The 27,548-nt window shown below is 40.1% G+C and overlaps 1 long non-coding RNA gene across 6 annotated transcripts in view; it reads left to right on the top strand.

Moving 5' to 3' along the window:
• LOC112979096 (uncharacterized) overlaps positions 1-27,548 on the top strand; it is a 78,788-nt gene that overhangs the window by 27,461 nt on the left and 23,779 nt on the right. For 5 of the 6 annotated variants that reach the window (XR_003258101.2, XR_010389989.1, XR_003258103.2 and 2 more), the window contains exons 2-3: positions 4,108-4,183; positions 16,333-16,440. This is a non-coding gene — a long non-coding RNA (uncharacterized LOC112979096). Of the gene's footprint in view, positions 1-4,107; positions 4,184-16,332; positions 16,441-22,919; positions 23,084-27,548 lie in introns of all 6 variants that reach the window. The other variant, XR_010389991.1, reaches the window with a different exon arrangement.

Raw genomic sequence — 27,548 nt, 5'->3', positions numbered from 1 at the left:
GCTATGACCACACTACTTTACAGCAAGCACTTAGCACTAAAATGCTGCTAAGCCCTCAGCCAGCAGCTTTATCCTTCACTAGAGTCTCAAATATTTTTTTCCTTTGTTGTGGACGTACAGTTACGGCAGCACATTTCACAGCCATACTGCAGCGGCACTTTAAAGCATAAACTCAAACTCAGATTTTCAGAAGCCAAGGCAAATTTGACCTTATTTCCATATTTGGGTGCCTAACACTGTAACTAAGATGAAGAAAATTAAACAAATCACTATCAGAGAAGTCTTGCTACGTTTTCCTCAACTACAAAAGGAGATGAGGTACCATGCATGACTTTGGCAACTCAACTATCTGTGCAATTTGGTCTGATTCCTCTCTTCCCCTGCCCCTGCCCTCCGTGTGAATTAAACAGCCCCTCTCAAATGGGCCGTTTTCCACAGGAATCATTGGAATGATATGTAACGGAGCAGCGTGTCACCGAGCCCAAAGCAGCCGGGGTATTAACCCTTTGCTTCTGTAGTCTGTGAGACTGCCCATTTGTGAGAGAAATACGCAGAGTCAATCAATTTCCTTGGAAGTTCTTGAAAGCTAAATAATAAGTAAACAGAAATGTGCCGGAAGGAGTAACAGTCACAGAGGAAGAAGCTAAAATAGCATGCAGGAACTAGCCTACTTAGTGACTCTTCTGGAACAGAAACATTGAATTTGTCACTCTTCATCAAATCATTACTTTGTCAAGCCCATCACTCAGCTTCCGACAGTGGCAAATACTAGGTATTTCAGAGAAAATGCAAGGAAACCCTATAACAAAGTACCTTATTCTAGGTGTTTTTTCTTTCTGGTCCTATCCGTTAGTATTTACACTGTTTATTTTTATTTTGCCTTAAATGTTTGTGACTGTTCTAATTATCCTTTATAAATTAATTACTCTTTTGTTCAGTCCTGGTAATCTAGTGGTCTTGCAGATATCTTGTACTAATGAATGAAAAAGTTTATTTGTCCAGTGCATCTAAAATATATTTCTTTTCATCAGTTTTAAATTTAGGTTTTAAATGTGCAGTGCTTCTCTGTTTCATCTCTGCTCTGATCTTGGATTGTCAGAAGTAGAAATTGAAAGTAGCAGATCTACCTTCTTACTTTTTATATCCCTACATTACCTGTTTGCTGCTCTTCCTAAAGCTATGCAGCTGCAGACTTTCCAGCCCTTGTCTTTTGGAAGTCTGCACATGCTTTACTTTGTGTTTGATCCCTTTTCTCATTTTTCCTATCTTTCTGAGAATAGGTGTTCAAAACTTAAACGTAGTGCTTCCGAGGAAGGTAGAATTTGAAAGCAACTCAGAAGTCTCTGCGTGCCCAGAGGCGGCTGAGCCGAGCAGCTTTGCCGTGCAGGCCTGGCGAGCAGCGCAGCGGGTACGTACCGTCCAGCCCCTGCCGCAGACACGCTGACCGTGGTCAGCAGCGTCCTCTCACCTGTCGGTCCAGCAGCCCAGCACCAGGAGCCGATGCCCTCAAGAAGCCTTGCAATGCTTGTGGGGAGGGTGATGAATAATCTGCAGAGGTAAAGAGCAAGATGTTGCTGAAGCTTCCCTGGGTCTGTTTAGCCATATTCTAAATTGCTGCCCCTGTTTAAGGGTTGGTGGTGGTACTGCCACCATCTCCTAGGCTAGCTAGAAAGGACCAGTGTGGTCGGTGGTAGGCAAGAACCGGAAACTGCGTAACTGATTGCTGCACTTGGCTGTGCCGCAGTGCATGAACCCAAACTGGATGCTTTTATTGCATTAAACACACAGGAAAGCTTTACATTTTATTATCTACCCAAGTTAAAGCATAGAAAAACTGCACATACTGTGTTTAATTAGGGAGATAAATTTCTTCCAGTAAGTAACTGGATGTGCATGTGATTGCAAAGATACACACTACAGAAATCACTTGATGACTAAAAGCTGTAAAAGATCGTATCCTGTTTTATCTCTGCTGTTGCTAGAACAGGAGTGGCAGGAGTGGCGAGGCTCAGCCTTTTGTGGTGTGTGCATTGCATTTTCCCACAAGCACAAGCATTTGTCTGAGCAAAAGGAATGTGCCCATATGCCTTCTTTTCAGGCAGCTTACCTTCTGAATATTCAGCACACCCGTCACAGGTCTTGTTTAGACTAGTAAGAAATATGGGGGGGCTTTTTTATTGTGTTAGAAGAGCCTACTGTAAGGAGCAAAAGGCAGATGGATATGATGCTGGCTGCATGCCACAGAAATTAGTATGCCTTAACTGTACTGATCCAATGGGCTACCTGGGCCTGAACAGCCCTACTGAACTTCGTTTGAACTGACAGAGTTAATGCTTTTAAATATAAGTGAACAGGTATAATGCAGAATGTATTGATATGGATTATAATTTTAGATAGCTTAGGCCTAACTCAGCAGGATAACTAAACCAAGACTGTTTTTATATACTTTATGGCGTGTAGGTATTCTGATGGTTGCAACACTTCTGGCTGAACTCCAAGTTTCAAATTCATTTGTGTACAAAGGAATTCCTACTGCTTGGCCCAGAAAGGATTAATAAATACAGTAAAGCTAATTGAACCCTTAAAAAAGATACTGCCACATTTGGAGAGGTGATGCAAATTGCCTTTATGCCTTTCTCCTACCAAATGAAATATTAACAAAAAAGATCAATACCTGCTTGGCATGGGCTGCAGCCGATGAATGAAAACCCTTTGAGGACAACAGGGATTCTGCGCAGAGAATGTGCAAGAGTTTGCATTACCTTCCAGAAAAACTCTTCGTCAACACAATTACATCTCAATGAGAGACTGACAATCCAGAACTTCGAAAAAACAATCTAAAAATATATATTTCTCTTTAAGTGCCATGAAAATGATCTTATCAATATAATAAAATGCTCTCGGGGTTTTTCACAATAACCTGAAAAGCCTTATACCAGACAAGCACTTGCATCAAAAAGTGAATCTCTTCAACACAGTAGTGTACTTACTATGCTTAAGAAACAGGAACAGAAAATTATTTGAGCAGGAACTGGCAGCCAGGGAAAGATGATTCTACATATCTTGCAAGCAGGCTGAAGTAACTGCATGTCAGAACTTGTTAGGCTATCGTGAACATATAGTCCATTTGTGCCTAAGTTACCTCTTGTTATTTCTTGACCACCATTAGGTGCAGAATAGTTTTTACATCTCTGACTAGTGAGATATAGCTGAAGACACCAAAGGAGGGAGAAACTGCTTCTACTTGTGTGTCCTGAATTCAAATGTCCAAAAAATCAGCACATAGTATGTTCCAAGAAATATGAGTGCTTACATACAGTGCTTACATATATAGTGCTTACATCTAAAGAAAATTTTAAACAATGAAGATCACCTAAAAAAAATCATAAGACTTGACAAGAATGTCTACTTCATAATTAATTATTTTCTTTTTGGAGAAATAGTTGTTCGTCCTGAAAACAAACAAATCCATATTCTAAAGAGCAGACTATAGTAAGCTTTCTGGGTTAAAACTAAAATACTGGGTTAAAACTAAAATTGATTTAATTGTTTTTCATTTATCTAATATAGTTTCATTTCTTATGTATTAATAAGATAGAATACAACACTAATGTAATCTACTAGCCAATTAATTTAAATTATGACAACCAGCTCTTCAATAACTTTCTGATGAAAAGCCAAATGGACTAATTGCCAGTGATAATAGGAGGTTTCTAAAAGCATAGAAAGAAATCTTTACATATCTGCATAAATCATTTTGTATTCATTGATTTGATAAGCATTCAATTAATATCAGTTTGGGGGGTATAATTCCCTGGGGTCGTAATGATACTGCTAAAATACACTCACACACACTCTTAAGTTGTTTGGTCTGAGTAAATTCGTGTAAGTGGTCAAATATAAAGATTACATGACGTTTGATTCAGATTATATGCAGAACTGAATTGCGGTTCACAGAATCACAGAATCATTGAGGTTGGAGGGGACCTTTGGAGATCATCTAGTTCAACCCCCCTGCTCAAAGCAGGTTCTAGATGACTCATATCAAAATACCCCTTGCTGATTCACACTTCTACTAAACTATGTTCTTTTTTTCACCTGTTACAGCACAGGCCTTAAATCACCTTATCATGATGTTTCTACGCAGCGGTGATAAGTGCCTTGGGAAACTTCTACAGAGCAGGTAGTTGGTTTCTTTGGAATACATTATTTTTTGAACCAAACTGATCATATTCATTATTCTGAGATGATAATGACATAAGATCAAATTGCAGTCAACTTTGCTATGACATTATTTGTATCTTTCAGCTTCTTCAGTCTACAAATTTCATACTTTCTTACTCATAATTTAATTTTGCTCTTTAGTCTTTGCATAAAAGCCATAGTGTTTCAAGACCTAGAAGATCTATTAATAGCTTAGAGCAATGAAGATATACATGCTAAATAACAACACTTCTGGGCTCAGTATTCTACTCTAAGTAATGCAACAATAGTGATCCAATGCTAATAGAGGACTATAATGTAACTACACTATATATATATATGATAATCCTTATCATAATATAGTAGGTAAATACTAGTAAACAAACTAATGTTCCAGTTTTTCCATTCCCAAATAATAAGCAATGCTTCCTGTTTCTTGGTTGTTATTTTTGAGGTTCCTTCCTCAGAGCTCGACATAGTGATGATGAGATACTTCCCCCTGCACCAGAATGCCAGCAGAGATGGGAGTTTTCATTTGTTCTATTGCCTAGAGTGATTTTCACAATCACAGGGCCATTTCCTTTTAGTGTAGTGGAATTTCTTAACTTGAGCAAGATTAAAAATCAACTGTCTATATAACAAAGAGTACTGAAGCAGAAGGGGTGGGAGGAATACCAGAAAAAAATAGGGAGCGTGGAGGAGGAGCAGAGGAATATCAAAAAGGGTTGTGGAACACATTGTCGGAGAGGGCGAGGATCATCAAATAGTCCTCTACGAATCTACTATATTAAACAATTTCTAGGGCAGAGGGTTAAGTGGTATTTCTAGTTCTGTTTTGGCACTCAAAGAAACTTCCTGTATCATTAGCCTCCTTTAACTACAGTGTAAAAACATCAGAGCAAAGGTTTTGTTGGTTTTGTTTTTGGGGAAATTAAAGAATGACTATGAGGTGTACCTGTGACTAGCCCCTAAGCAATGCAAGTAGCATTACTTATCTAAATATATGAAAAACTTTTATGGAAGCATCTAAACCACTACACTTTGTATCTAGCCTTCTTTGGAAAGAAGGATGAACTGGCTTGGCTTTGCCAGTCTGTTAGACGTATTTGAAAGTAAGTCAAGAAAAGGAAAGAGTCCGAATAGACGTCATGAAAACTAAGAAGATAAGAAAAGTTGAAGTTCTGAAAAGAACCCTTTCACTGAGTGTGCTAATAAAGACGGTCCATCTCTTCATTACCATGCTACTCATCCACCTCTGTTACACTGCACAAAAGGGAAAAAAGCGGTCTTTATAGTTGTACATGATTATATTTTCCTTTTGTATTGAGTTCAAAGTCTTTTTCTAAAAAAGCAAGAGTAGATTGCTCACAATGTAATGGGCCATTCCCAGGAAATGAAAAAATGGCCTTAACGTTTTATATTAATACAATAGGTTATGTATAAAACAGGTTTTAAAAAGTTAATGCATATTAGCTTAGAACAGCCATATTTTAACACTGTGCGACTGAAAGTTCCAGTAGAGCAGATGAATGGAACTACAGAAGAAAAAAACCCGCTATGACAAAGGGATAAAGGTTTAACTAAAAGGACTCAAATCTATATTTCAGGTGCCTCTTTACCTTCCATCAGGAAACGAGTTATTAGGAGTAATGAAATCAGAGATAGAAAATACAAAAACTTTTTAGATCCTTCTGTGCAAGGCGGCGACACTGGCCTTTACTTCTTCACTTTATAATGATTCCTTTGAGTCGTGGCTCTGAAAAAGCTGTGAAACATCTTCCTGTTATTTCTTTTTCATCTTTCCAAACACTGGCCAGGAATAACCCCATCCTATTCTTTTCTTGGGTTTTTGAAACACATATTGACTGTAATGACTATAAATTATCTGGTTAATGTGCTGAATTTATAAAAGTGTTAGAGCTCCTCTATGCTGCTACTAGGTGCCTATGAGAAGGTGCAAGGCATGAGATGGAATCTTTTTTCCATGCCTGCTCCCGCTTTAGACCACTGCAAATACTGAACTTTCAAAAATTTTGTAAGTTAACTGGAATTTAGGGGAACCTCACCACATCGCTCTCTGCCTGACGGGCTGGTAGCTCCCTCACCTGCAGTAGCAGTGGAACGCTGACCAGGATCAGCTCTCCCAAGTGCCTCCCCATTGCCACCGTCTAGATGTGCAACTTCTGGGTTATAATCTTCCCCAATAAGAACTTCAGACTTTCAGATACAGGGTTTTTACTGAATTCCATTACAATCTGGTATGTAAAAGAAGAAACTGTAACATAGCCATGGTCATTCCTACTGTACTGTAGATACTCTCCTAAAACCACCCCAAGTACAAGACCAGTAGAGGTTTGCAGGGTGGATTGTAGTGCACAGATACACTGCAAAATACAGGTACCTGATTAACAAACATTTTCATTCAGTATCTGCATCTTCAGTACTCATCTTTGGCTCCTGACCTAGGAATGTAGTTGAATGCCTTGAAGTGCTGCATGACTGAAACAAACCGGTACTACAGAATTAAATATTCCCTTCATAACCTATTCCGTCTCCTAAACCAAGAGTGGAACAAACTCAAGGTCTTGGTCTAAATTGTCTTAAGTACCTGTAAAACTGCCTCTTCTTGCCTCAAAATACCTTCAGATCATGGCAGAGCCATGAGCAGCAGAATCCAAGAGTAAACATTTCAATTCTCCAGTGAAAGATTCCACGCTTGGAATTTCTTATGCCAAAGATTAGCAGCAATCATATCAGATTTCTGTAGAAGACTTCTTTAGACAGCACTATATCTATTATATAGCGGAAAGTTCCAAAATTTGAGCAAGTGCTCTCATCCAAAAGGTCTTCCCATTCCTCCAAATATCCAATTCAAAAATAGAAACCATCTTAAAAAAATATTTGCCAGTAGTCTGTTATCAATCAGTGGCTGACCTCACCTCTTGTGTTGCCTACTTCTTTGCTAATGGCAGCATCTGAATTATTTAGATACATAATACTATCTGGGTTTCCTGCCATATATTGCATTTGACTGGTAATTCCTGACAGAAAAATGACATACATACAGAATTGTTCATCAAGTAAGGAAACATAACACTGCATGTGATACTGATGATCCTGAATAAAGGACATTACAAAACCATAACGTTAAGTACAAATTTATCCACTATAGATCTAGAACATGCTTATTCCCCAGTTCCAGCCAAAAAAATTAGACATTTTTGTCAGACGATCTGACTGGTACATAGGCTTTCTTAATCTGGCTTGCTGAACATGGTTGAAACCTTTCAGAGTCTCTGCTCTATACCTAAGATTCTCAGGAGAAATTGTATTTGACCTTCTGCATATATGTAAATATTATTTCATTTATGCTATGGTAGTTCCTGGTGGTCCCAGTTCAGATTGGGACCACTTTGGATGTACACTGCGTTGCACAGTATGCACTCCATGCAAAGAAAACCTCTGTCCTATGTTGTAGACTGTTTAAAAATCGACAGTATTGGAAGATAGGATTTTGGTTAGCAGAGGTGGAAGACTGTGAACACCAACACTACCAAATTCCAGATAACAGATCTGACCTCTCCCCAACTCTTCTGAGTAGTTTCATGAGTCCAGTTTTTGTTTGCACAAATGGTACACATGGAGAGAATCCTTTTATTCCTGTGAATGAAAGTATTTGTGTGCAAATGAGCACATTCACATGCAAATGAATGTATTTGCACAAGAAGTACTTGCCCACCTGTCACATGAGCCTTGGGTTTTTGGCTCTCAGAGCCTGCATGCTCAGAAGCAGGGAGTGAATAGGAGAATGAGAATGCCAGCAATTTTTCAAAAGTTGAATGGTCAGTCACTATGAGCAGTGAGCAAGGAGGACAAAAGAAAACAAAGGGGAAAAGTGAAGACAAATGGAAATGTACGGAGAAAAATTCTTACAACTGTTCAGACCAGGCAAATAGAAGGACCACTGTTTTCCAGAGCTTAAGCAACAGCAAACTGGAAGCCAGGTAAGAAGAGGAAGTACTATAAATGAAATCAAGGCTTTTGATGGATTCCTTTGTTTGCCTTCTCATTTAGCAGCTAAATAAATGGCATCAAAGGGAAAAATCTTCTCTGAAATAATGGAGTCTTACCCCATTGAGATCCCATAGATGAGACCTGGAGAAACTCTTGAAATACAGGAAAATTACATTTTCCCATTCACATATTTCCATTCTTTTTCCTTATACAAATAATCAGCCTATAAGAAATAGAAGTACCATTGCTTTCTAGACTTCTCAAAGCTGCTCGTGATCACTGCTATGTTGACAGGGCTCTAAGCTGTTTCTCAAGGCCAGTCAGGCCTTCTAGTAATGAAAGTTTAACAGTGAATATTGAAAAAAGATCTGAGAATAGAACTTTGTGCAACTGAGGGTCTGCATCCGTAAACCCCAACTTATTAGAAGAAGCAAGACCATCCAACTCATTTATGTGTTTCTCATTAGATCTTGTATACGGCCAAGCAATGTCAGCATATATCCCAAAAATCTAAATCAGAATAGCTGAAAAAACAACACCAATACCCCATTGCACTCGCAATGGCTCTTCAGGAGCTGACTGCTGACATACACATGCAGCAGGTGGACATCCAGTGAAGCATGTAAGTGCCCTATGGTAGACTAAGTGACTAGGATTTCTGGATACAGAGGCAGCCTGCCAAAATGTGGCTTCTGTGTGAAGTGGCTGATGCAATGTATCTCACAGGAGCCTTCTTGCACCTAGCAGCAACAGATTCTGGGGCCATGTAGCCCCCAGAGACTATTTTCTCTTTTAAATTTAAAATGTGTGATTATCCCTTACTTTCTGCCACCTGTTCTGCTTATAAGCTTCTGCAGAGCCCTTCCCTCTGCTCTAATTTCCAGCAAGCTGTTATGTTAGCATAACTCATGGAGCTACCTCCTCCCCTAGGCACTGAGATGACTCATGTGCATTCATGTATGCAGAGTGGCAGCTGGCCTTAAGGCCAATCAGCTATGGATCTGACCTGTTTATCAGTTGCTTAGTTTTCTTGAAACTCGGTACCCTGCTAGAATAAAGGAGACATCTCACGTGGAACTTCACTTCTAGCGGCATTTCTGTCATTTCCGAGAATCCCCCAGAATGCTTTCTGGAAAGGTACAGTCCACAAAAAATGTGTAGAACTAGGAACTCAAGTAAATTTTTTAGCACTTTGCACTCAAGACGTTCTTGTTTCTACAGCAAACCCAGGTGCAAATTCAGTGAGCCCCCTCAGACAAAATTAGAATCTCTCTTCTGAAATCATAGCCAGTTTGGCTATTAGACAAAGTAGCCATCCTTATCCACCCACTCCTCCTGCTCTTTCTTCACTTCTCACCAACTCGCCAGGCCTATCAACAACAAAGCCTGTGAGGACTTCTTCAGGGCATCTCCACTGGAATGATGTTTATCTCTAAATAGATCATTTAAATTTATGCCACCAAACCCTCATCAACATATTAGGGCCAATACTTCACATAATTCGAGGTGTTACAAAGCATAATCTCTGTAAACATTGTTTCAGGATGTTTGTAGAAATCATTACAAACTCCACAAGGTATTACTGCCCAGTAACATTGCAAAAAAGGAAACACTGTAAAAACATTTTAAATAAAAGGCAGTTGTTAATGCCAAAACAAATGTTAGAACGTGAATCTTATTCTAGCAAAAATTGCCAGGGCATGTTAGTATGAGGCTTAAAAGTGAGATTTTTACTGTAAGAACAAAGAACGCACTCCAGAAAGCAGATGTGATCATCTCTTTGTAAGGTTCCCTGAATGCCCTTGAAGGGGCTGAATGAAGATGTCCTGGTATCTATCGAAAATTCGAATACCTCTGCTAATGGAAGAATGAGATGCAAATATTAGATCAAGAAGAAATACAGAAGTCTCATCCTTTGATTTCCAGCTGTTTGCAGATCCAAACTTGAAAGCCAGCCAGAACCAGAAGTGCTAACTTATTGCTGCATAAGTTTGCTTCTTTTCTTTGCAGTATTTCTGGCTATCAGTGCCATCAATATCTATCTTACTTGCCAACGTAATACACAAGAAAGAAGCATCAGCTGAGACTGTCACCCCAGTTTTGTCCCACTGAACGTTCATAGAAACGTCTGGACACCTGGTTAGTTAGCTGATTGGAAACAAATATTGAACACATGACATTTCCCTGTCACTAAGGTTTTAAACAAAGTACTTAGGCAATTGTACATCTGTACCTTAAAGATTTATTTGTGTCATTACACACATTTTAAAAGCTATACTAAAATTAAAGGTTACCCTTACTGTGACTGACCAGGAATTTGACATAGGCCACATGCAATTGCCAGGCTCCCTTGTCACACCAATTGAAGCAATTCTTAAGAATTAGACAGCAAGATAGATGATTTCAATATAAGTATGTTCTTTAACTGGCACACATCTGGCTTTTCTTAGAGAACGAAGTGCTCACAGAGTATCATCTTCGCTGTGTCGTTTCTCCAGATTCCACTGCAGGGCCCAGCAACAGCTGAGCTGCCAGTTGCAGGAGTAGGCAGCTAGTCTGTGAATAGAATGACCACAAACAATCCCAAAAGAGCTAAGGAGCTGAGCCAGATACTAAAACCTTGTAATCAAAATAGTGCCTGCATTGGAAGCTCAACTGCTGCCTAAGAATATATTTTTCTAATAATCACAGTAAAAAACCCACACATGGTTATACTTATGAACAGACTACAGCTATTTGAATGTAGTTAGAAGACCAGTAAGCCATGATTACAGTAACCTAAATGATGGAAGCCTGGGCACTAAAAACAGAAAATTCACCTCTTATAAGGACTGCATACAGGAAAAGAGACTGTGCACATGAAGAAGACATACTTCACCAAAATGAACAAAATTACATGGGTTTACTGATTATATGTTAATATTCTTGATATTCATAGAAGACTCACAAAAAGCATCACTGTCCCAGACCTTCTCTAAAGAGAAAATACAGTGTACATGGGAAACCAGAAGGGGTTATTATTTAATGAACACTACAGGAAAAAAAACATTTTAGTGTGGCTATTTGTATTCTAATATTGCCTATGCTCTATCCATTACTCAAATATGTGTTGTTACATAGAGTGACTATAGTGGGATTGATCACGCAGTACGAGAACCCTTCATCTTTCTATCACTAGTTGATACCAGCGGGTATCCAGCTAAAAGTCTCATGGAGTCCTATGTACACACAGTGACTTTAGGCTTTTTTCTGTATGTACAAAAGAGACGATTCCTACTGGTTTGATTATACAACACAATAAAAGCAAGCTTTTCAGGGTGGCATGGAAAAGAGATTCCTTAGGGTGCCTCTGAACCTCAGTAGCTTGTTTTTAAAAATAAACATACACTAAAACTCAAGAGGAGTATGTTTGCAGGGCACTATCAGCTTCCCATTATAGCCACAAGACTTTTCCAACATTTAAGAAGATACATTTCAAAGTAGTGTTTGGAATGAGTTTGGGGGCAACTTTTGGTACATTCTTGAATTTTAGCATATTATCTTGAAAATGTTTTGGTTTAAAACCATGAGTAGATAAGTGTTCAGGGACTTCCTGTGTAGCAGTAAATTAAAATGAGAAGCCTGCTGCAATTCAGGAAGGAGGGTCAGACAATGAAAGCAGTTTATTGCATTGTATGAACTGCGCTGTACACATTTCTCCCCAAAGACATCACAGTTTAAGGGTTTTCTTTGTGACCAAAACAAACAAAAGCTTTTAGGGCTTTCTGAGAAGAGGTCATGCTTGTAAGCCACTAAGTGAGTGACAGAGAGGGGGAAATCACATGACATGCATTTATCTCTTCCATTTCTAGCTCTGAATGGGAAATGAAGGGAAAAAAATCTTGGGAGATTTACTGGATGAGTTAGGGTTTCTCTTCGCCTGAAGAGATTATTGCAGGATTTGAGTCAGTGCTTCTAGAAGTGTTTTCAAACAGATTTTTCTCCTTCACACTGGCTCTATTAAGCATTTGATTTCTATTTTCCCCCCTTAGGTACTGAAACAGGTTTCAGTGTCTACACAAAGTGCCCCACTGCTATATGCAATGCAACCTGTGAAAAGAGCCCACAAGACTTTACAATGTCAGCTCTTATAAAAATCTAGTTTTAAGCATCTCCAAGTTTTAAAACCTCTAGTTTTAAGCATCTCCAAGCTTAAAACCTCAGCAGCTGATGAAGCTTTGCCCTGTTTGCTGGCCTGTTGCCTCTGCAAGTAAGTCTGCTCTAAAGCAGTGCTGAGAGTTGCATGTTTTGCTGGTGTGGCCAGAGCTTATGCTGGCATGCTCTGAGCAGCTCCCACTCAAATCCCAGCTGTGACATTTTATTAAACCATGCAGTTATCTTCATAATCCCACATTAGGGCCTGAGGAACTAGCTCTGACTGTACTGTGTATTTTCAGTTCAAAGGCTGCAGCCAGGAGATTACTAAATCCCCCAACAGTGAAAAAATTCTGCCATCCCAGTTAAACTAGTGAGAAAGCAACAAAATCCCCCTTTTTAGAATAGAGTCAAATAATTTACTCCAAATTTTCAGAGCAGTGAAATAACCTCCCCTCACCCTCTCCCAAACACCATGACCACTGGGTTTTGTGTTTTCCTAAACCACTGGATAAATGAAATATGACTTGGGCTTTTTCCACTCTATAGCACTAGCAGAAGACTACATGAAGGAAGAGACTAAGGCTTATCATCCCATCTCAGAGCTCACAAATTTCTTAGCCTATCTGTTTTCCCAGCTAATAATGCTTTGCCTGGACAGAGCATCACACCACACTTTTTGGTAGAATTTTTCACTCTCTCTGAAGCATTAAGTCATTTACAAATTACACTTAGACACATGAGACAGTTAAAGGAACAGTCCCACAGGCAAAAGATGATGTTCTGGCACAGCAACAGCACCAAATACTACAACCACATGATGGTAATGGACACACTCAACCATCCCACCCCACTGAAAATGAGAGAACACAACGAAATGGGAACTGAACTCATGAATTCATCTCCAAAAACAGCAGCTCCAAGAGGTCAGACAAGCAGGAGCATCACAACAGAGACCTAGATACAATTCAGAAGATGCGGTATCTCCTCTCCCACATACCACTGTGCAATACTGTAAGGCGAGGGCTTGGAGAAAATGTCGATTCTCTGTGCAAGCGACTAAAGCCAGTACTTACAGCACATAAAAAAACAAATTCTGAGACTGTTGAGAATGGAGGGTAACAAAGCAACGCCTCTCTTTCTTATTTCTAATTCCACAAGGCAATGATGTTAATATTAATGAGCCAAGAAAACCCTTGCCAGTCATTTTCAAATGTTCATTCACATTCTGCACTCTGCACCAGACCTTCCAGTGACTTGCAGGTTCAAAGACTGCAAGGGAGATGGGGTTATTCTGGGCTACAAGCAAAGAAATAATGTAGTGCTTTAATCATGGACCATCTCTAAGTGGAAGCCATAAATTAAATATGAACACACAATTACAACCTTTCTTGAGAAATGGTATGTATTTTACAGAATGATAATTTCAATTCTAAATAGACTTTATCAATGTCTATAGGTGTTTTAAGTGCCTGCTGGTGTTAACTGATTGATAGTTTGATGGGGCATGATCTACAGCACTAATAAAAAATATTGATACATAGCTCTAAAACACCCAAGCATTGAGTCATAAATCATACTTCAATAGGGTTTATTAATGTGATTTTTTTTTCCTTTTTCTGATTTAATGCACTATGGCTATTTTATGCTAAATTTAGCTTTCCCACATGAGGCTCATAAACCAGAGAGCAGACAAAAGGATGATGATAAACCATGCCATCACAGATAAATGAAAAAGAATATAAATTAGACACACATCTCTGTCAAAGATTTGGATGCTCCTGTTGGAGATCTGTGGCCATAGCAATAACAGTTCTCCAAAATCTCCTCATTATCCCCCTTCATTAATTTGTTTATCTGCCTTAAAGACCTTATACTTAGGTTCAACTCGATTTCCAAATATTCACAGACACACACAGCATTGTTATGTGTATGGTATCTGAGACTGGTGAAATTCATAAAATATTTTCAACATTTGACACAATTTTTTTAGAAGTGATCTCTGAAAGTTTTAAGTGACATATTCAGGGCTAGATGCAGCTGCAGCGTGGAGGAAGCAATGAAGCAAGGTGCTCTCCCATCCCACGAACTGGCAAGCCTGGGACACAGGGAGGGGGAATAGGCACCACAGTCCCTTTGGAGTCCCACTCATCCTATGCCCAAAATTTGCTGTCAAATCACTTTTGAAGTTTCTAATGAAAAAGGTCAGTGGACTCGCTGAATATATTTATTGAAATTACCAAACTTTGCATCTTCCAGAAATATCTTCTTGATTTTCAGGCTGTTTCACATAGTAGGTGTAAAACAAATTGGACATTGTGCTTTGCCAAACTAAAAATCCTAGAAATAGTTGCACTTGTGGATCATGCAAATGAAAGTTGATGAAAACCTGCAGTTATTATGTAGCTGACAAAAATTAAGCTGAAGTTTTTGATGACGGACCCCATGGATTTGTTTTTATTGCTACAAAATGTTACTGATTCAGGTACCCTTCTTCCATGCTTTCAGCTGTGTTTGGCCAGTATTAATGAGTGTCATTGCTTTGTTTTTATGATGTTAATGACAGTAACGATAATTTAGAAAAGGAAAATATAAGCTAACACAGAGCCGTTTTCGCGGGGAAGGGGGGTATTATGGTATTATTATCTCTGGGTTTATTGCAAACAAGTTGATTGAAGATGGCTATACAATGCAGTCTTAGCAAGCGAATCAAGCTGCACATGTGTTATTGCCTGCATCTCGGTTTCTTACCACTCCAAGGGTTTCTTGCCAGAGGTTCCCTTAACTCCCGGAGAGTGACCGTGAGGGGCATCCCAGCTCGAGGGGAGATCCCCCGCGTGCAGCCCGCGGCCGTGCAGGAGAGCTCCGCGGGCTCCTGGCTGCAGCGTTGCTTGTGGGCGTGCGGTTTGACCCACAGTCCTACAGTATCTGGTGTGGGGATATACCTTTTTTGCTGATCTCATGCCGTGTGGGGGAAAATATATCTTTTTGCTGATCTCATGCCCGTTTCTGGCCTCACCAGTTGCAACCAGTTGCCTAGTTCCTCCTGGTCAGCCCTGGGCGCTGTCAGTTATTTGGGTCAGCTGGGACCTGAGATGGGGCAGGGGGTTAGCTGCGCCCCACCACACTTTGGGCCTGAGATGGGCGGGGGGGTTAGTTGCCATCCGCCACAGCCATCTTGAGTTTGTTTTGCAGCTGTGCATTTCGAAATATTTGCTACAATTACTCATGTAGCTGGGGCATCACATTTTGCTGGTTTGGGGATCGCGTAATATTTTGGGCAAGCCAAACAGGCCTTTTGAATAAGTGGCTTCAGTGTCTTTCTTAGTAGATGGGAATAGTGGCTAAATGATTAAATGCAGGAGATGGCAGAAATAACAAGTCAGTACTTATTATCAAATTTTTAGGTTGTCACAGAATAATGATGGCACACAGCTTTTGCAAGAGGAAATTATCCAGCTTTGCAAGTTGATTCCGACGCCAAAGTCCAATTTTGCTTGTTTGATTGGGCTGGCGTTCTTCCCTCAGAGACTAGAAAAAGCTCCCATAAGCTTTCATTGGCCTAAATCAGAAACATCTGTTAAAAGTATGAATCACTCATTGGTTGAGATCAACAGTCAGAAACCTGCAAAAAGGCAGATTTTTTCCCTCAGAGAGGTGGCATGTCAGTCATATGCTATTATTACTCTGCATGTTGATGAATAAATATTTCATTGAATTGCTAACTCAGCCCAAGCTTGAATCTTATTTTGAGCTCCCATAGTGATATTCTAAAATTAAAATTACGTATCCTACACATTTCTGTCTTTCTTCAGACCAGGTGTTTGTTAGTCTTCATAACAACATGCAAGTGCATTAGAAGGGCCAGACAGTTAAGGAAAAAAGAAGTCCAACCATCCTCAAGAGTAGCTGAAATTCAGTGGAAACATAAACCTAAAACAAAGGTTAATTTCTTTTCCATCTCCTGCTTTTCTGTTTTAGATATGGGTTGGAGCACTCTGTGAAAACGCTTTAACGGCTGCGTGATCTGGACTCACCAGGTTCCACATCGCTGTTGTCTCTGCAGCAGAGCCGAGGCCCCATCTGCAGGTATCCGCTATACCCCACTGAAACAAGATGTGTAAATACAGAGGCCGATTCCCTGCGTGTCTCTGAAGTGTCCGTGTCAGGGTCTGTCTGGGCTCTCATGCCGGCTGCATCCGTAGCCCCACGCCAAGCCTGCTGCACGGCTGTTCCACCTCCCCGTTTCCCAGGCCCTGATAGCTCTGCACCTTTCCCTCCGACAGCACATCCTCCCATCCCACAAGGTCTAATTCTGAGGTCCCTTTGACAAGTTGTGGAGGCAGCCTGGGGAGAAGGAGTAACAAAACAAAGCAACCATCATCTTCGGTTGAAACTCACCTGCCTGCATGGCTGCCGTCCAGCGTGTCTGCCCGGGCCCGGCTGCTCCAGGAGCTTCTGGGGGAGCTGGGAACTTGAGGGGAAGGAGAAAAAATACACAACAGGCAGAGAAACGAATGTGTCAGTGGCTTCAAAAGGAATAGGCCATCTGTTTTCCTTACTCCATGGCAGCAGCAGGAGCTCCCTGCAGTGAGGATGGAGATTTGGCAGGTTTCTGTAACCCTGTTGAGCCTTTACTGTCCCTACCAGCGTTTCCTGCTGCTTCGCTCCACACCCTCAGACCAATTATACTCTGACTTATTCCTGCAGCAGCAGCAGTGCCTGCACAGCCATATACTCACTTTAATCACCAACACCTAGTCAAAAACAGAAAAGATCAACTACTGCTTAAGCATGGCAGTGCCTAAATTTGGAATTAGTAAGATTTTGCAGCTATGGTGCATCCAAGCCTTAGGAAAACTGGTCTAAAAGTGTAATGAAAACAGAGTTTACACCTGAGAAAAAGAAAATGTTTTAGTTCAGTGATAACATTGTCTGGCTCAACATGTCAGGTAAAATTGTGTTATAATTTCCCATTATGGCCACCACTTGAGTTTTTATTTGCGTAATGTTGCTTTCCTGCACAGAAGGTTGCCAAGAGCATTAAACCTGTCACAGAAATGCAACAAAAAAGAATCAAAAGCTTTATTTTCAAGTAGATTAAAACCGATTTCAGTGTATTTCATTTGCATAAAAATCAAACTGAAAACTTGCTAGATCAAATTTTAAGGAAAGCAGAAAGTACCAGGAAAAACATACCAGGTAAAAGAATGTAAGAACATACATTGGCCATGATAAAAACCAGCTATCCACAACCACAATCTTCTCTTAGAGTAGCAGCCTTCCAGTACAGTTCTTCAAGGCTGTTTCTGTTCTCAGTTGTCACAGTTTTAATATAACTTAAAATCACTTCCTACAGACTTAGTTATCTGGATTTTATAAAGCGTTATGTGCTTTAGGGAAAACCAGAGTGCTGTGTACAGTAATCTGTTGTGCAAGAGCAAGAGCAGCTGGTGTAGCTTACATAAAGTGGCAAATAGCCCAATGCGATAAAATGTAAGCATGCTCATAGCAAGAGCAACTATTGGCATAGAACAGATGCCAGAATGTATTTCTATTTGGATCACAAATAATATGATAGAAGATAAACAGATCATTATGAAGACAAAACAACAGGACGCCATTTCCATTTCCATCAATTTGGGGGTGACAGATTCCCTCTGAAATTTAGATTTTCTTCTTTGTTACTGCACATATATCTGGGGCTCCCAGCTACAAGGTTTGGGTTATCACATTCCTGAGGAGATCTGAGAAAGTTGAAATCCAGTTAGTTAATTTATCTATCACCTCCATTGTGTAACTTTTTTTTTATGCACCAAAGCAGAACTAGCTAAATGGGACATGGAATCGGTGTGTATTTATATCTGTTGGGAATATTTAAAAAAAAAAAACGAAGAATATTGTCCATGCAAATGTATAGTTGCTGCCTCAGGCAGTTTATTCTGTTTTTAATAGTTGTGTTGCAATAGCTTTAACCACCAGGTACTTTCATATTGCAGATCACTAAATGCTGTGCCCTTGTATTCCCAGAAGCACATAGCAAGAAGGCTTGGCCTGGGCTGCATCCCAGCTGCACTATGCATTGTACAAACATGCGGGATTTGATAGTTCCCAGTCACAAGAGTGTACAACAGAGTTTCCTGGGACAGGCACAAGAGGAGAGATACAACCTGCTTAAGCCTTCTGAAGCTACTGAAATACAGATTAAAAATAGTAACAATGATTTCTTGTCACCTCTGAAACCAAGGTTCTATCCATGAGGTTGGTGGAAATTTTATCACTGACTGCAGAGGGAGCAGTTTCAGACCTTGTATTTTCTATTTATCACCAAAAGAAAAATAACTTTATACAAACTCTACACACTTTCAGAAGAGTTCTGTAGTTCCTCCTATAGAGAAGACATTTACAAATCCCCTTTCTATGCCTCTTTATTTTCTCTCTTTTTTCCTTTTTTAGAGGAACATCCACTCGGTTTGGTTGTGCAAGATGAGCAGATTCCCATTTTCTGTTGAAACAAAGGACCTTGCCAGAAATGCTTAGTGTTTTAAAGAATTAGTCCCTTATAAGTCCCTGGTTCCTTACTGTTAGAGGCAACACAAGCTATGGGCCCACAAATACACCACGGGCAGAGTTTTCAACCAACTCTGCATATAAGCCACTGGCCAAGTCATTTGCTGAGGCCTGATAACCCTCCGGGGGTCAATGATAAAAGGTATGATACTTACCAAAGTAGAGAAGGAGGTAGGGAAAGCAAAATGGCTGCTTTGATTCATTTTCTCCCTTTTCTTGTGGGCAAAATGTTAATGATGCTAAAACTTAACATTTTGCCTTTTGCATACTGAAAACAACAGAAGCATGGTTTAACTGTATGTGGCAGCCACAGTGACTCTTTATGAAATCCATTTAATGAACTACATTTAATGAGAGTTGAGACACTTCCAGGGCACTGTCCGTAACAGTCCTTTTCTGAGGCTGTAGTCACACTTATAGTGAAAGATGAAACTCCAGAGGAAGTATTTTCTTGCTCTCTCTGCCATGACTGCAGAGTCATCCAGAGTGAAATGAATGTTGGAATGACCCTGGGAAAAAAAATAAAATAAAAGCTCAGCAGAGGGAGTGATCCCATTCTTCTGCGTGGGCTAACGCAGCTTCCCAGCAATGATCATTTTAACATCACTATTGACACAGCTTTTTCGTAAGGTCACATACCTGCCATGAGTAAATTCGTGCTTTGGTGTCATAAGCAGGTAGGATTCAGGATGTAAGACTTACCTCCTCCCATTTCCCCTCCCCTTAACTTCCCAGTCAAGAAATGCTATCCCTAAGGAACACACAAGAGCATATGGGTGGATGGAAACCCGCCACAAAAAGCAGCAAATGAATCATACTGTTAATATCTCTACAATCAGCTGTGAGCAGAGCCTGAGTTTAGCAGTTCTCAAGGTGAAAACTTACCTGCGTAAAGGGCTTGAAAGTGTTGCACCACGTTCCTCCCTACTCCCCTCTGCCAGATCTGTCCCCTATATTTAATACATTCAAATAAGAACACAGACTAGAATCTGGAAGTGGAATTTTTGCTCCAAAATGAAGGATTAATGGCCATATGATAAGGTTTCTGGAACTGCTGTATTTCAAGAAAAACACTGGCAATTTCTTCCTGGCAAGGAATAGTATAATAATGCTTCTGCTTATCAACTTGCACCAATGGGGTGCAGGTCCACTAGAGTGGAAAATGAAGGGTCTACATTTCTTCCTTCTTTTAAAAAAATCACACATATGGTTGTGAAACAAGATGAGGTGGGGGAAAGTATTTTATTTTGAGTTGTCCGAGGCAGGGAGAAGGATCACAGGAGGAGGATGGAGGATTGCTGTGGAAGAGTCCAGAGTAAGAAACACTGGGCTCAAAGCTGAGCTTGAAGTTCCGGTGCTCGGAGATCAATGGAAAGGAGAACTCTGAAAAGGAGCCCCAGCACTGTTGGATTTTAGCCCATACTCTTGCCTCTAAAAAAGGCACAGTAGAAAAGGGAGAAGGATATAAATCTCATTGCCTTTCCTCAAGCCAAAAAAACTGCTGCAGGAAGTTGGGTCTGCTGGTGCTTTGTGCCAGAGACTAGAGATAACTTCACTTGCTTGTTTGATTTTATTTCCTTTTCTTCTGAAGAGGGCCTGGAACCACAGCAAGGCTCCCTGGAAAGGGGCCCGTTTGTTTGTTTGCTGGACTTTATTTCAAGACTGTTCATTTGGTTTTAAGTGCTAAAACAGATCTGAGAACAAATATGACTGCCCAAGAAAGGGACTCTTTGAACTGTATTGTACAGCTAGGCTTTGCCACCAAGCTTCTGGGAAGAAAAGGGTTCTCCAGAGGAAGAAACCTACCCTGCAGAGAGATATAAAAAAAATTTTTTTTGAATAATTCAACAGATGTGACTTCCAGCACACACAAGTACACCTGCAAAGCACATCAGTCTGTCTTGGGACAGCCGCAGGACAGAAAGTTGTACTTTGCTTATGGATCTGTGTGTGAACAAGAAGAATGAAGCATACACCCAGTTTAGCATGAACGTTAAGGTCTAGATTGTGCCTTAGAGGCTTAGCCCTTTCTCACTTGGCAGGAGGAATGAGGAGTTGTTCTGCTGGTATTTTGGCATTTTAGCACAAACGCCTCCTGGGGCCTAAAAAACATTTCCTGTAGCAACAACTGCCTGATGGGTTCAATGGGTGCAGCTTGAACTCAGCACTCAAGAGCAGATCTAGCATATCATGCTACCAAGGCCTGGGGCCCATGTGGGCCATACACCTATCACCCTGGGCAGGCTCACAGCTTTTCATACCGCCTCTTTGGTCATGGATCCAGTGTAAATTTGACCTGTTTAGGAAGAACAGCACTTCTAGCAGCAATTCTGCTCCCCAGGAGAAGAGAAACTGAAGAAAACACTCCTCAGGCTCTCTCCATCCTGAAACAATAAGATTACTAATAGAGTTACCAGCTGCTATGATAGTTTGCATAATATAAACACCTGCCTGCTGCAATGATACAACCAAAACAGTAGACATCGAGCCACTGTACAGCTACAAATTACTTTTCAGCGCTACAGAACCAGGCCAGATACAAACAAGTAAGCTAGAACTGAAAGATAGGATAAACCTGTTCCGATCTGACAGCCATCCAATCCTCTGGATGCATAAATGTTTTTTAAATAGTCACTTTAGCTCTGCATTAAAGTTTTGTTTGAAGCCAAGAGCTCATTGCCCTAAGAAAACTGCATTCCTTTGGGTTAATATTTCACTTGACAGGAATTCTTTTTGGCCAGAGATCGACTATGCAAACAGGTTTGTATGTCATTGTTTCCAGGAACAAGAGTATTTCAAACCCTCTCAAACACAACTGAATCAAAACATATATTCCCTAAATTCCCTAAAAAGCTCTTCTCACAAAGAATAGCACATTTTTTACATTAATTACATATTAATGGACTACTATCTGCATATTAATCAGAGACTGGATATCATAAAAGTTTATGGTTTCAGAGCTCACATATAAAAAGCCATTAGAATTATGTGGTCTCAAGGGCACATTTTGGACAACAAATCTCTTAATTTTCCATTCAGGACAATCTGGCCTCATTGTGTCTAATCCCATGCCAGGAAATGGTCTGTGACCACTTAACTGCCTCTAGTGATCACCATTGTATATGCATCCCTCGTAAGTCTGCGCTATTTATCTGCTTGTGCTACAAAAATCTGTCTTCCTGCTACATTTATTATTATCTCCTCTGACTAATATACAAGACAAACATAACATAACATACAACAAAGATATCACACACCACCACCTTAACCTAATCTTCTATTCTTGTTCTACAATACATTGGTCACTAATAAAGAGCTGTGCCTTTCTCCTGAAAATTTTTCTATGGGGAACCAGTGTCCATGTCATACTTTACATATTTTAGGCAACTGAACAGTTTAGGTTTTACGCTCTTGCTTTCACATTTGGCTTTTTTCTTCCTGGAGCCTGCCACAAGGAAGTGCAGCAGAAACATGTGAATTAACCTGGGAACAGGAAGACTGAAATAAAAAACCCTGAGTCAGAAAACCCAGTAAGTGGATTAAGCTAATAAATAAGATGAATAAGGACAATGAATCACAGGGACATTATAAACTGGATGTTGACGAGTATAGTTTGCTTTTAATCATTTTGTAAAATGCTGACTTCTCTTTGAGTGCTTGAAGTCTCCCAACAGCAAGCCTTAACTGAAAAATGTGTGTGGTGAAGATTAACAACTGTTTGCTTCAGCATCTTTCTGGACCAAGTATCCTTTTCCTACAAAATCTTAATCCAATTCTTTATTCGGGGTGTTGTCCATGAGATACTATTGCTCTTTAGCTTCCAAAAAATTGCATCAGCCATTATCCAGTAGCAACTTTGTCAAAAAGCTAGAACAAAGGATCGCTTTATGTCACTAACAAATACATTATCATAAATACTTCTGATATACAATTAATATATCAGAAAATTTTCAGATATTAACTATTTATAGGATTAACCTTGGAACATCTCTTCACAGCGTATCTCATTACCTCTTTCTGCAATAAATCAGCAATGGAGTTAGGAACGGCATCCTGATTCCTCAGCCTTGGAAATACAGGCAGGAGTTCTCAGTCCGCACTACCAGCAAAATCAGTGCAGCTTGCACCCTGTGCCCTTCTTGGCCTTCACAGAGACAGGCAGGTAATGACTCAGAGCATATTGCTTATTTCCTCCTCTAACCCAGTTTCCTGAGGAAGCCACAACCCTCCATGTCGTGTAGTATGATACGCATCAACCGCATGATTAAAACAAGTCCCTCAGCCCAGTAACAAGGGCATGTCTGTTATGTTGGGGGAATTCATAAGCCTGCTGGGTCACTCAACCAGACTGCTGCACGTCCTGCCCTGTTACTGGGCCCATGCCCACCGCGTGGCAGAGAATGTCTGAATTTTCATCAAATTCCAAATACATCTATCTCCTCAGCTCCTGGTGAGCAGCCATGCCACGTGATCCTCAAATGCCTCCCTAGGAAGCTCTGGAGCTACTGAAATGTTGGGCATCGTTAGGGCTATAGGGACAACCGCGCTCATCTAGCCTCTGCGTCCACAAAACAAGAGACTGGCAAAGTTTAGCTCCAGCTTCACTTTCAATAGCTATGCTCACGTCAGAGTCCACTGATTCTCCAGACCCCAACAGCTCTGTATGTAGTCCCTGATTCACACTTTTACCACTAGGATCACAGGATCAGGAAGCTGAGACGAAACCGAGAACCATCCCTGTACTGTTCAATTCAGGCCTCCAGATTAAGGCCTTCTCTCACCGGAGACAGAGCAACTCTGGCAGACCATTTCTGCGGGTAGCACAGCCTCAGAGTGAAGGAAACCCACTGCGTGTCCCATTTGCCAAACTGAAGATACTTCTGTGCTTGTGTGGCCTTGCTTGTACCAGCAGGTGCTAGCATTTGAGCTAGACAGAAACATTATGACAGTGTTTATTTCTCATTCTGAAGATATATATTAGCTAGAACTGAACTATTCTGTTGTTTCTGAGAAACTCTACTTAAGGAAGAAAAAGGAGGATTCCATTTTCAAGCAACTCTGTTTAACAAAACATATATAAAAATATTTTGAATTTTATTAAAATATATTTCATCACTTAGACCTGTACAATATACACAGAAACAAGAAAAAGTACTGGTTAAAGACTTCAGGGAAAGCAAACAAGCAAAAGTAGAATACTTCAGCCATGCACACAAAGGTTTTTGTATATAAAATGTATTCAAATTGAAAACTACATTGACTGAGGCAATTGCTGTAGTATGCTGCTGCCAGGATAATGGGCTGAACATTCTCCTCCCCTAGTTTATTTAATGAGAAGATTTTTTTTTCCCAATGTGACGCAGGTGCTGGGTTAATCTTTCAACTCCTGCAGAGGAGAGTGGAACACTAATGGAATTACTGTGTGGCAGCTGGGCCTAGCGCCTCGCTCACCCATGACTATATGTCATTCTTTAATTACTGCGACACAGTGACATAACATCCACCAAATCTGGAGATACAGTTGGTGACAAAGATCAAAGGGAGATGGTTTACAATCCAGCACTGGATTTGTTCCTTCTAGTTATGAGGGGGGAAAAATGCCCCTCATGGTTGTCCTACCTTCTTCAACAAAAGTCACCCTGTTGACATGGAACAAGTACCAACAGGCCTCAGCATGTATGGGGAACTTATGACTGTCTTATTCCAAATCCTGCCAGATTTGTGTGCCTGTAAATTTGTAGCTTTGTAATTTGATCCAAAGCCAGCTGAAACAACTTATTCCCGTTAATTTTGATCAGTCTGGAATCAAGATTTCTCTTAAGAGAATTCTAAATCATTAGGATACCATTGGCTATAACCTCATTTTTGCATCAATACTGTGTTGTAAGAAGTGCTCAGGTTTGGGGATTTTTGTTTTAATTACATCATATTTATTCAAAACAAGGCAAAATGAGGGATGATCCTTGCAAGGAAGAGGAAAACCTAGTGAGAGGCACATCTTCTGTTCTGTGTAGAATATTTTCCAATGGCAATAAGTGCCCAACATGAGCAGAGTCTTAAGGATATTTAAGAGAAAAGACTATCAAGACAGCAAATATTCATGGGCAATGACCACACTGAATAAAGATTTTTGGTTATATAAAGAATGTTATCCAAGCGCATAATATTAAAGCTAGAAAACATATGCTTTACCACTTACTTAAACCCAACATCATCTTTAAATATAAACCACTCAGGAGTACTGATATATGTTCAAAGGAGCCTGCCCAAACAAACCCCAATGACCCCTTCAAGTGGCAGCTGGAGTGAAGAAACAAGTCTTGCTCAGAGCAGAGCTGACTGAGGAGTGACAATTCCGTTTCAAGACCGCTGCTGAAATTTTTCATTTGGTTTCATTCAGCACTGGGGCAAAACCAAACTCTTTCACATGTTCTTGTTGTTGGCAGTCATTTCCACACATTTGTTCAAGCCAAAGCCAGAGCTTTATGATTCAGAAAGGGAGAGAAGTGGAGGGATGATTCTGTAATTCCACTATTTTAGCTTTTTACTAGTCTTAGAACTCCTGCAAGTAAATAGGACTACAGAAAAATTCTAGGAATTGGCAATGTATTGTTTGATAAATACCTTCTCAGGTATTTGTGTATATGGAGGGTATTGGAGTAATACTATTTAGGCTGTATTTACTCTGGAGTTTTCAGCCACATCTGTACAAAGTGATTTACTTGAAGATAAATGCAAATAAGCAAAGTTAAAGCATGTCTAATGTGAGCAATATGGCATTTATGCTATTCTCATACATACCAAGCAAGCAAGTTTACCCACTTTTTTATTTGCTCTTCACTCTTATGCAGCATGCACAATATAACTGTGCCTTAACATGTATCGGCATGTCTAACCCCTATGTGAAACAACAGAAAGCTTCTTTGTCTCACTGCATGTGGACAGGGCATTACACCCGTGCAAAGCAAGGCAATCCATTACTCTTCTGACCAGGTTATGCTGCCACCCTGGCTGCTGGCACTTCTGCTCCTTTTCTACTTTTTTCACAATGGACAAAAAGTAACCACAGAAAGCAACAGGGAACGATCTATATGTATATAACTTCCCAGTTTTGTTTAGCTTGAAACAAAAGGATTCTTTTATCTTTGAGAATTAAGGTATGAAGTACTGAGCAAAGGATTGTGCAAATAAGATTGAAAGAGCAGTACCCAGTTCTCACACGGCCTAATCATCCAGAGCAGACAGTAGTTTCCTTTGCACATTTCTGATCATGTTGACGTGAAAATTTTAGCTACTAAATTTTAGTTAGTTTATTTTGTTTCAGGGTGACCAGTCTGAAACATCTGCAACCCAGCTGACAGAAACATCCACAACTGGAATAAAATTAAATTCTTTCAAGTAGAGATAGTGCAATAAAATGCTGAATCACTTGAAAGAAGAAAAGTCAGATCACAGAGTCTTCAACTGCTCACTCAAAAGTTGGGGCAGTAAATATTAGCATGAATTTCTCCATGACTCCATTCCACCCCTCTAAGGTAGAGCTGAAGCAGAACCCACCCACTCAAGTTTACCATTTTGTAGTACTTGAATATTCAGCTTTACAACCCAAATATACTTCCATAATGGTTGCCTCTAAAATATATTTTCCCTTTGAACTGTTTTTTTGACCTTTATACCAAGATTGCTAGCTTGGAACAGCCAGTAACTGCTGGTGAGTATACCTGCATGGCCGGTTCCCTGCACATGCCTGAGCCGGGCTCGGCACATGGCGTGCACCTGGAAGGGAAAGGGGCAATTACCAGCACCAAAGGCATTAGTGAAAGGGGGGGAAAGCAGAGGTGGAGCTGAAACAAGGTTTTAAAAAAACTGTTTAAGTGGATGAAAGGGCAAACATATAAGAAAAGCAAAGTTTTGTAGATTTTCAGGGTGGAGAAAGCCACATCAAAGGGTTCAGAATTGATGTTGTATTCACTTAATTTTAGAAATAAAAGTTTATTAACCTGATTGAGTTGTGGAGGAGCTAGTTCTGAATAGTAAAAAAGGGTACATATATGTAAAAAAGGTAAGTGGAGAATGTTTACCATTTGAGTCAGTCAAATGTTGCTATTGGATAGAGAGAGGGTAGGAACTCATACTGACTTCACAAGAGAGGTTGTTCATTCATGAAACAATTTTTTTTGTTTTTTATTTACTAAAGCTGCATCAAATTTTTATGCAAACAAATACAAATAAACTGTTCTGTTTTACTAATATAATTAGGAAAACTAGAAAAACCTTTTAATGACAGTTTAAAAAAGGCTGACAAGGCAAAACAAAAACTTTAAATACGAATTAACTCAAGGTGGAAGGAGCTGATGTTTCAATACCAGGAATTCAGCATAAGGAAGAAAAATATTTTTCATACTCTACTAGAAGAAAATTAGAGCTGCAGAAAAGATAGCGGCCGTGTCCTCTGGGCAAACCCAATAAAGTTCAAGAGAAAAAAGGAGACAAGAATCCTCCTCAGGAGCAAAACGTCAAACTGTAGTTTGTATCACGTACAGTCTCGAGAAAGCCAGGAGAGCTCACCACGGCTGGTGACAGGCGCGTATACAGAAAAAGGCAGTGTTCAGCATCGCTGGCGAAAG

This window comes from Dromaius novaehollandiae, chromosome 7, assembly GCF_036370855.1.
Source record: "Dromaius novaehollandiae isolate bDroNov1 chromosome 7, bDroNov1.hap1, whole genome shotgun sequence".
In the NCBI taxonomy this organism is placed as follows: Eukaryota; Metazoa; Chordata; class Aves; order Casuariiformes; family Dromaiidae; genus Dromaius; species Dromaius novaehollandiae.
This window is presented reverse-complemented; position numbering and strand designations above follow the sequence as displayed.